At 38.0% G+C, this 10,797-nt stretch overlaps 1 pseudogene; it reads right to left on the bottom strand.

The window, feature by feature from the left end:
* Nucleotides 1-9,316: 9,316 nt before the first annotated feature.
* LOC119511601 lies at nucleotides 9,317-10,005 on the bottom strand (annotated as a pseudogene).
* Between the last annotated feature and the right edge of the window lie 792 nt (nucleotides 10,006-10,797).

The following is a 10,797-nucleotide window of genomic DNA, read 5'->3' as shown; positions in this document are numbered from 1 at the left end:
TACTATTAACTCTAGTCCTCAGTTTACTTCAGAGTCCACTGTTTGTGTTGTACAGTCCTATGCTGTTTTCAAATTTTTATTCTGGTAACATATATATAACCTAACATTTCCCCCTTTAACCACATTCAAATATATAATTCCATGGTATAAATTATATTCATAATATGTTACCATCACCACATTCCATTACCAAAACCTTCCCATCAATCCAGATAGAAACTCTACAATTTCAGCATTAATTTCCCATTCCCTACTTCTACCTTACCCCCTGGTAAACTGTATTCTAGTTTCTCAATCTATGAATTTGCTTATTCTAATTATTTCATATCAGTGAAATCATACAATATTTGTCCTTTTGTGTCTGGCTTATTTCACTCAACATGAAGTTTCAAGGTTCATTCATCCATGTTGTTGCATAAATCAGAACTTCATTCCTTTCAATGGCTGAATAATATTACATTGTATGTATATAGGACATCTTGTTTATCTGTTCATCTGTTGATGGACACTTGGGTTGCTTCCATCTTTTGTCAATTGTGAATAATGCTGTGATGAACATCAGTGTACAAATATCTGTTGGAGTCCCTGCTTTCAATTCTTTGGTGTATATACCTAGAAGTGGGATTGCTGGGTCATATGGTAATTCTATACTTAAGTTTCTGAGAAACCACCAAACCTTTCCACAGCATTCCCACCATCAGTGAACAAGTGTCCCTATTTCTCCACATTCTCCTCAAAATGTAATATTTTCTGCTGTTTTTTAAAATATAGTAGCCATTCTAGTGGGTGTGAAATGGTATCCCATTGTAGTTTTGATTTGTATTTCCCTAATGGCTAATGATGTTGAGTATTTTTGCATATGCTTATTGGCCATTTGTTTATCTTCTTTGAAGAAATGTCTATCCACATCTTTTGCCTATCTGTTGATTGGGTTGTTTAACTTTTGTTGTTGAGATATAGGATTTTTAAAAAGTATATTCTGGATTTTAACCCCTTATCGGATACGTAGTTTCCAAGTATTTTCTCCCATTCTGTAAGGTGCCTTTTACATTCATGATCAAGTCTTTTGATGCACAAAAGCTTTTATTTTGATGAGGTCCTGTTTATCTACTTTTTAAATTTTGTTGCTTATAATTGGGTGTGAAGTCAAAGAAATTACTGCCTAACACTGGGTTCTGAAGACGCTTCCTTACATTTTCTTCTAGAAGTCTTATAGTTTTGGTTCTTATATTTAGATCTTTGATCCATGTTGAGTTAATTTTTGTATATGGTGTGAGGTGGGGTTCTACCTTTCACTTTTGCATATGGAGATCCAGTTTTCCCAGCACCCTTTATTGAAGACACCATTGAGTGGACTTGGCACCCTTGTCAAAAATCAATTGGCCATAGATGTGAGAGCTTATTTCTGAACTCTCAATTCATATCCATTTTTCTATATGTCTGTTCTTATGCAAGTATTATGGTGATTTGATTCCTGTAGCCTTGTAGTAAGTTTTTAAATCATAAAGTATGAATCCACCAACTACATTCTTCGTTTTCAAGATGGTTTTGGCTATTTGGGGCCCCTTAACTTCCCATATAAATGTGATGATTGGCTTTTCCATTTCTGAAAAGAAGGCAGTAGGAATTTTAGTTAGGATTGCTTGCATTGAATCTGTACATTGCTTTAGGTAGAATTGACATCTTAGCAATATTTAATCTCCCAATCCATGAACACAGAATGTTCTTTCATTTATTTAAGTCTTCTTTGATTTCTTTTAGCAACTTTTTTGCAGTTTTACATGTGTGAGTCCTTTACATCCTTGGTTAAATTTATTCCTAGGTGTTTTATTCTTGTGGTTGCTATTGTAAATTGAATTTTTTCTTGATTTGCTCTTTACATTATTCATTAACGTATAGAAACACTACTGATTTTTGCACATTGATCTTGTATTCTGCCACTTTGCTGAATTTGTTTATTTGCTCTAATAGCTTTGTTTTGGATTTTTCAGGATTTTCTATATATAGGATCATGTCATCTGCAAATAGGGAAAGTTTTACTTCTTTCCCAAATTGGATGCCATTCATTTTTTTTTTTTCTTGCTAGAACTTTCAGTACAATGTTGAATAAAGGTGGTGACAGTGGGCATCTTTGTCTTGTTCCTAGTCTTAGAGGGAAAACTTTCCATCTTTATTGAGTATGATGTTAGCTGTGGATTTTTCATTTATACCCTTTATCATGTTGAGGAAGTTTCTTGTTATTACTAGTTTTCTAAGGGATTTTATCAAGACGGGGTCCTGGATTGTGTCAGATGCCTTTTCTGCATCAACTGAGATGATCATGTGGTTTTTTCCTCCATTCTAATAATATGTGTATTACATTAATTGATTTTCTTATGTTGCACCGCCCCTGCATACCTGAGATAAATCTCACTTGACCATGGTATATAGTTCTTTTAATGTGTTGTTGGATTCAGTTTGCTAATATTTTGCTGAGAATTTTTGCTTCTATGTTCATAAGTGATATTTGCCTGGTTATGGTATTAGGGTAATGTTGTCCTGTTTTAGTTTCATTGGCTGCTCAAGCAAATACCATGAAATGGGTATGGTTAAACAAAGAGAATTTAGATGCTCATGGTTTCGAGGTTAGGAAAAAGTCCAAATCAAGGCATCATCAAGGTGATGCTTTCTCCCTGAAGACAATCTGGGGCTGGCTCTTGCCAATCCTTGGTCCTTAGCCTGTCACATGTCAAGGCAAATGGTGGCGTCTCCTGGTCTCTCTCTTCTCTTCTAGGGTGCCAGGCGTGCCAGGGAGAGGGCTGTGTGTAACATGACATACCATTAGTCTTTTCTCTGCCTTTACTTCTGGGCCTCACAAATGCCTTTTACAAAGTCCCACACTCTGCTTTCCCACAAAATAAACCTCATGCCATTAGGTTTATTAAAAAAATAAAATAATGTGGTATTATTATTAAAAAAAGCAACAATGTTCAGCTTCTTGCTTTCTGTGGCTTTCCCTCTGTGTGTCTGAATTTCATTCTGCTTATAAAGGACTCCAGTAAATAATTAAGACCCACCCTGATTGAGGTGACTGTACCTTAACTGAAGTAACCTCACCAAAAGTTCCTACTTACAATGGGCTCACACCCACAGGAAAAGATTGAATTTAAAAACATGTTTTTCTGGGGTACATACAGCCTCAAACCATCACATAGCCTCATAGAATAGATGAGAAGAAAATATCTCTTGTCTTCAGTTTTTTGGAAGAGTTAGAGCAGGTTGGTATTAATTCTTCTTGGAATGTTTGGTAAAATTCACCAGTGAAGCCATCTGGTCCTAGAATTTTCTTTATTGGAAGGATTTTGATTACTGATTCAATCTCTTTGCTTGTTATTTGTCTGTTAAGGTCTTCTATTTCTCGTTGAGTCAGTGTAGGTAGTTTGTGTTTTTCTAGGTAGTTTGTATGTCATATAGGTTATCTAATTTGTTGGCATGCAGTTGTTCATAGTATCCTCTAATGATCCTTTTTATTTCTTGGAGTTGATTGTGATGACACCCCCCCCGACCTTCATTTCTGATTTTAATTATTTGCATCCTCTTTCTTTCTTTTTTTTTTCCTTTGTCAGTCTAGCTAAAGGTTTGTCTTTTTTTACTGATCTTCTCAAAGAATTAACTATTGATTGAGTCTCTCTGTTGTTTTTTTAATTCTCTATTTCATTTATCTCCACTGTAATATTTGTTATTTTCTTTTGGTTTTCTCTTCTTTTTCTAGATACTCTAGTTGTGGGATTAGGGCTCTGATTTGAGATTTTTCTTCTTTTTTAAGGTAAGCATTTAGAGCTATAAATTTCTCTCTCAGCCTTGCTTTTGTTGCTTCCCATTGTTTTGGTATGTTGTGTTTTTATTTTCGTTCACCTCAAGATATTTTTAAATTTCCCCTGTGATTTTCTCTTTACGCATTGATTTTAAGAGTGTATTGTCTAATTTTTACATGTTTGTGAATTTTCCAGTTTTCCCTATTTATTGATTTCTAGCTTCGAATTCCATTGTGGTCAGAGAAGACACATTGTATGATTCAATATTTTTTAATTTATTGAAACTTGTTTTGTTACCTAACAAATGGTCTATCCTGGAGAGTGATCCATGTGTCCTAGAGAAGAATACGTATTCTGCTGCTATTGGGTGAAATGTTCTATATATGTCTGTTAGGTCTAGTTGGTTTAAAGTATTCAAATCTTACATTTCCTTGTTGATCTTCTGTCTAGATGTTCTATCCATTATTGAAAGTGGTGTATTGAAGTCTCCCACTATTAATGCAGAATCATCAGTTTCTCCCTTCAGATATGTCAATATATGGTTCATATATTTTGGAGCTCTGTCATTCAGTACAAATATGTTTATAATTGTTGCATCTGCTTGTTGAATTGACATCTTTATCAGTATACAGTGACATTCTTTGTCCCTCATAACAGTTTTTTACTATTTTATCTTATTAGTATTGCTATCCCAGCTCTCTTTTGATTACTATTTACATGGTATATGTTTTTTCCATTCTTTCACTTTCAACCTACTTGTGAATTTGAAATTAAGGTGAGTCTCTTGTAAACAGCATATAATTGGGTCATACTTCTTTATCTATTATGCCATCTCTGCCTCTTGATTGGAGAGTTTAGTCTGTTAACCTTTAAAGTTACTACTGATAATGCAGGACTTTCTTCTGCTGTTTTGCTATCTGGTCTTTGTAAGTCTTATAACTTTTTGACCCTCAGTTCTTCCCTTAATGCCTACTGTCATATTTATTTGTTTTTTCTTTTTTTTTTTTTTTTAACATAACATTTTGAGCCCCTTCTCATTTCTTTATATGTATTTATTTTATATATTGCTGTGTGGTTACCATGGCGCTTAAAATAACCACAATTGATTTGATACAAACTGAACTTCAATAGCATACACATATCTCAACCCCTTCACTCCCTCACCTTTTTGTTGTACTTGTTACAAATTCTTTCTACATTGTATGTCCAAAACCATGCAACTATCATTACTTTTTATGTGTTTGCATTTTAGAAACTGTAAGAAGTAAAAAGTGGATTTACATATCAAAAAATATAATACAATAGTACAGACATTTATATTTACCTATATAGTTACCTCTACTGGAAGTTTTTATTTCTTTATGCCACTTTGATCCACTGACTAAGTATCCTTTCCTTCCATAGGAAGAGCTTGCTTTAGCATTGCTTGTAGGGCAAAGCTAGTGGTAATGAACTCCCTCAGCTTTTGTTTACCTGGGAATGTCTTAATCACTCCTCATTGTTGAAAGACAGTCTCACCAGGTATAAATTCTTGTTTGGCAATTGTTTTCTTTCAGCACTTTAAATATTTTGTACACTGCCTTTTCGTCTTGGTTTCCCTATACTCCTTGTTGCTTTTCTCTTGTAGCTTTCAGAACTCTCCTTGCCCTTGGCATTTGACTGACTGCTATGTGTCTTGGTGTGGTTCTATTCATGTTTATCCTGTTTGGGTTCATTGGGCTTCTTGAATGTGCATATTTGTGTCTTTTGCTAATTTGGGGAAGTTTTCTGACATTATTTCTTTGACTACTCCTTCTTCCCCTTTCTCTCTCTCTTCTTCTGGGACTTCCATAATGGGTATGTTGGTATGCTTGATGGTGACTCACAGGTCTCTTAGTCTCTGTTCTTATTTTCCATTCTTTTTTTTTCTTTCTACTTCTCAGCCTGAATCATTTCAATTGTTTTGTCTTTAAGTTCATTGATTCTTTCTTTGCCAGCTCCAATCCTCAAATCTAGGAATTTTTCATTTCAGTTATTGTGACCTTCAACTCCAGTGTTTCTGTTTGGTTCCTTGTTAAATTTTTCTGTCTCTTTGCTCAGATTCTCATATTGTTCATTCTTTGTTTACCTGAGTCCTTTAGTTTTTTCTCTGTATTTTCTTTTTTTTTCCCTTGAGTATATTGAGGATTATTTTTCTAAAAGACTTTTTCCAGTATGTCCAAAGTCCAGTCTTCTTTGTCGATGGTTTCTGGATTTTTATCTTGTTCTTTTGGATTGACCATCATTTCCTATTTCTTTGTTTGCCTTGCAATCTTTTGTTGCTTGCTATGCAATTTAATATTTTAAAGTATTAAGTATGGAATTTAGTCCCTGAGCAGTTTGTTCTTGAAGATTGTATCCAGATAGTTATATGACAGAGATTGCCTTGAGTGCCAGGAGCTAACAAAAACAAACAATAAAAAGAAAAGTTCTTACTTACAATGGGCCCATACCCACAGGAAGAGATTGAATTTAAGAATATATTTACTGGGGTACATACAGCTTCAAAACATCTTTCACAATCTTTGCAAGATGGCTCTGCATTGGCTGGTGCTCTCTTTCAAAGTTTAGCCTTCCTATCAAGAAGATCAGCCCTGGGCAAAAGTGAAGTGCAGGGTCCTCTTCCTCTTTTCTGAGCCTGCACCTTGTACTGGGCTTTTGCTTGCTCGTGGCCTTAGGAATTCTCCCGTTTACTGGAATTTGAATGCTCCCTCTTCTCTCTGTGAAATAGACTTTCTCCTCATCCTAGCTGCTCTGTTGCATGACTTAAAGCAAGTAATCCTTTGCCCCAGGCTGCTTTGACTTAATTGTTTCTTTCACTGCTTTAGTTGTCCACAGTTGCTTCCATCTGCAGGACAAGTTCTGGAAAGGTGAGCCAGAGACACCTTCTTCCTGGTTCAGGCTTTCAGGCTGCTACCTGATATAACTGACTTCAGGCGCACCAGTATGCACATAGGGGTTACTCTGCTCCATCTCAAACAGGTCCAGGGACCCCCAGTGGGAGCACAGCTGGCTCCATATCATGCCAGGAAGGTGGTGGTTGCAGGGGGGTGGGGGGGTGGGAGGCCAGCAAGGGTGTCATGAGCTTCTCTCACCAATTTTTTAAAGCTGTGTTTTCTTGATTTTGCACCCACTCAATTATTGCCACCCTTTAACTGTTTTCTGGAGTTCTGAGGAAGATGACTCAGTGTTTGCTGGTTATTCAAAGATTCTCTGGGGCAATGGCACCCTGAAGCATCTTATACTGCTATCTTGGTTGAACAGTATTTTCATCAATGGATTTTAAGGAGAATTAAAAACATAAATGAGGTATGTAGAAGTACTTGAAAAACTAAAGGACCTTTTAGTTTATAGATCTTTTATAGTCATCATTATAAAACCTTGAGCTGGAAACTTCTTAGAGATTGTATTTTGTAGGACTGGTGTAATAAAGTATCACAAACTGTGTGGCTTAAAACAATAGGAATTTATTCTCTCACAGTTCTGAAGGCTAGAGGTCTAAAATCAACATGTCAGCAGGGCTGTGCTCCCTCTGAAGGGTTTAGGGAAGAATCCTTTTTTGCCTCTTTCAGCTTCTGGTGGTCCTAGACATTCCTTATCTTGTGGCAGCATAATTTCTGCCTCTGTCTTCACGTGGCCTTATCTGAATTTGTGTCCCTAAACCTCCCTTTCCTTTATTTTCCACTTTCCTTCTAAGAGTACCAGTCATTGGATTTTATATGATCTTATTTTTACTCGATTACATCTACAAAGGCCCTGTATCCAATAAGGTCACTTTCATGGGTTCCAGGGATTAGGACTTGAGTGTATCTTTTCGGGGGGGACTCAATTCAACCTGCAATAGAAAACTTCTAGACAAAGTCATTTATATTGTAGATGAGAAAACTGAGGCACAGGCAGGCAAAGTGAGTGGGCCAAGTTCAATTTAGTGGCAGAGCTAGGATTAGGGCCTGGCCTCCTAACTTCCAGTCCAGTGATTTATCTGCTGCAGAATTATCATCATTATTACTGAAAGATTGAAATGAACATAAGCAAACCCTCCCTCCTCTCCCACTGTCCAGGCAGGCCCACCCTTGCATCCCCATGGTCTCTAGGAGCACAGGGTTGGATGGGCCTGGCCTTGATGAAAAGCTGGCTGGTCTGGATCTGAACGGCCATGGGCTGCTTGTCCATTGACTGGAGCAGAGAAAGCCAGGACTGTCAGAGTGGAGCCTCAGGGTCTAGCTGTATTTTGGAAAGTTTGACACAGTTTGGGGCAGGAGTGCAGGATGTCTGTCAGAATGAATGGGTTCTATCTTCTCCAGAAACACCGGAAACTTCACCCACCCTGGCTACAGATTACTGGCTCCTCCTAGGAAGAAACAAATGTTGCTGTGGGTCATCTGAACAACATCCCAAAGGAACACAAGCCTTTTGGCATGTATGTGAGTGTGTGTGTGTGTGTGTGTCCTTTCAGAAAAAGGAAAGGAAGGAACATTTAGGATGAAAATTTACCATGTGGGCAAAACCAGGGTGCAGTAAAGTCAATGGTCCAGTCTCTCAGAATTGGGAGAGGGTCTTTGGAGAGAAAGAGAGAGACCATCAGGGATGTGCATTGGAGGCTGGCTGGACTCAGAAGTTTTGTCTGTTTCCAAAGCATCTGAAATCTATCCCAATCAACTCCACCTTTCTGGAGCTTCAGCGTCTAGAAAGTAAAATGGTGCTCTGCGGAAATCAGCTTTATCAGGGCTTGTTAGTTCCAGAAGCAGAGGGTCTTGTTGTAGGAAATGAGCAGCTGCCTTTCCTTCACGCTTAGCACAGGGAAGCCAGCAATCCACGACCCTCTCGGCCCTGGCTCTGCCAGCATCACCAGCTTAGCATGAACATGAACTGAAGAGAGTTCCAACCTCTTTCTGCTTAGAGCTGATGAATAAAGGAAAATCTTCTGTGGTCTGTGAGGTGTAGTGGAATGAGGGCTCAGCTGAGATGCCTGGATCTAGCCCTAAACCTGCCACTAGCAGGATGTTTGACCTTAGGTAATTCCCTTCTCTCTGACTAGTTTTCTTGCCTGTGAAGTGAAAAGACTGGATTGGGTGATGAGAAAAAGTCACATTTGGGGGCCATTGGCTATGTGTCAGGCTCTGAGCTAAAGGTTTTACAAAGATTAGCTCATCTAATTCTCACACCAATCCTATCAGGTAGGTATCATTTTTTTTTTTTTTTTTGACAAAATAACAAATGTTTTAATTAAAGTCTTTTGTTCAAAAGCTACAGATATAAAAAGAATTTCTTCAAATAATTTTACAAGTGTCACTCAGAAGCATCCTTGCTCTCTGTAACATAATGTGCTAGAGTCCTTCAAATAAAATTATAGAGTAATTTAAAATATACATCATCTATTTGCAATTATTTTAAATCATTCTATAGTTTATAGCATGTTAATGGAGTGAGATAGAGATACAGGCAGTCCACATTCATGATATTTTGAAGATAAAATTACTTCAGAAGTCAATCGAAATCCTTGCTCATGTTCCAAGTACAGCTATTGTAATAAGACCTAAACTATAAGCAGCCACTAATTTTTGATTCACCCTTAAGTGGAGGTGGAGAGGCACCAGTGATTCCACATCCCCCAGTGTGGAACGCATTAGGGCTGCAATGCACACCAATCCCAAAAAAGGCAGTTAGCAAACTAGGCCCTGAGGAGACAGGTCTATTTCCTTAGCTGTTGTGCGAAGTTTAATTGAACTCACCAAAGCCAGAGAGCTGGTTGAAATGACTGCTCAAAAAAATAAACTTTCTCTTAAATGTTCCTTTATTCTTTCTTCCTGGTCTTCCTTTTGTCGTTCTTTTGCAGGTGGAAGAAGAGTAGCAACAACTGCTTTCCTTCCTAAAGCCCCCCTCTGGCTTTGCTCGGAAACCTGGAGATGGAATTTGTCTGTTACACCACAGTGACAGGATCGAACATCTCTGAGTCAAATCACAATATCCACACAACACTGAGGCTTTACTGCACCTACAGTGTCACGACAGCATATTTATTTGGAGTAATATGCAAAACTTTGAACTTTAGGGCAAACTCACAGGGATTATACAGAGTCAGCACTTGCTTATGTGTTGACTGATCATCTGCATAAAATGTTAGCTCCATGGGAAACACAAAAAAACAAGATTTCCTTCCACTAACTCTAGTTGTCTTTTTTTGTTGATGCATTAGCACTAATTCCCTCTTGCTGCAGCTTCTGTTTTTACGATCTCGTCTATTCTGGACGTTTCTTAGATTCAGTTAAAAACTCCAAAGCATTTTGGGAATCTTGGGTACTCTGGCTCCTCAGAAAGCAGCTGTGATTGCTCCTCCAGTCCTTTGTTAGTGTCTCCAGGCTGCACTGCCTGCTGGGATACTGGAGGACTCAAATGCCACCTCTCTCTGCCCTCGAGGTGTGGGGGAGAGAAGGAGAGAAGGTGGAGCTGGGGCTGAGCCCAGGCCAGAGGATGGCATGGGGACTTGTTATTATCTCCTGATCTCTTGGGGTTTCTTCCTTCTCTAGGTATCATTTTTAAGCCCATTTTACAGATGAAATAACTGAGGCATAGAAGGTTCATGTATCCTGCATGAGGTATCTCTATGATTTTAAAGTTGCTGTTTTTAACCATAGCATTGTATTAGATGATCTATAGAGTCTAACATTTGAGAATGGCTGTAAATTTGAGGCTTTTTATTTTTTAATTGTAAGAAGAAAGAGTGTGCACGCAGGGTAGAATGTGGTGGGTGAGGAGCTGTGTGATGAGAAATTCTGTCAATGCTTAACTTTTGGAAACATCTTCTCTTCTTCCTTCAAGGAGCCTCTCACTCAGCATCATTAGTTTAATGCTGACATGTGCAAAAGTCCACCCCCCCCCACACTACTTCCATGCACCTCTCCACTAGCTCCCTCCACTCAGATACTGAGTTGTGAAAAATAAAAGTTTGAGGGGATAAAACCATTTGTTTGTTGCTAAAAGAGAG

This window comes from Choloepus didactylus, chromosome 2 (genome assembly GCF_015220235.1).
Source record: "Choloepus didactylus isolate mChoDid1 chromosome 2, mChoDid1.pri, whole genome shotgun sequence".
Taxonomy (NCBI): Eukaryota; Metazoa; Chordata; class Mammalia; order Pilosa; family Megalonychidae; genus Choloepus; species Choloepus didactylus.
This window is presented reverse-complemented; position numbering and strand designations above follow the sequence as displayed.